The following is a 391-nucleotide window of genomic DNA, read 5'->3' on the forward strand; positions in this document are numbered from 1 at the left end:
AAAACGGCAGGGTGCCTTGTGTTGCTAAGGCACAACGAATCCTGTCGTCTGCTTCTCGCGTATGGCAAGCCGCGTCATTTGTGTACAGTCCTGATAAGCTGCTTTCGTTCTAGCTGCAGTTCGATTGTTTTAGAAAAAATACCCAAAAAGGAAATTTTGAAATTGAAAATTGCGGTAAACAGTGTAAAAGGGTACCACTTAGCTTTATTCCATGGTTTGCGTAGCTTCCACAGGAATATGGTGGCTATGTGATCAAAATATTAGTTGTTGCAGAATACGCATTCAAGGAGCACTACAAGAGTTGAGTGCTACAAAGCGCACGTCACATGACCCTCTGTGGGTGGTAGGTTTCTTGAGCATGTCGTAGTCGGTCCAGATTTATATATACGCC

Source organism: Apostichopus japonicus, chromosome 23, assembly GCF_037975245.1.
Source record: "Apostichopus japonicus isolate 1M-3 chromosome 23, ASM3797524v1, whole genome shotgun sequence".
In the NCBI taxonomy this organism is placed as follows: domain Eukaryota; kingdom Metazoa; phylum Echinodermata; class Holothuroidea; order Aspidochirotida; family Stichopodidae; genus Apostichopus; species Apostichopus japonicus.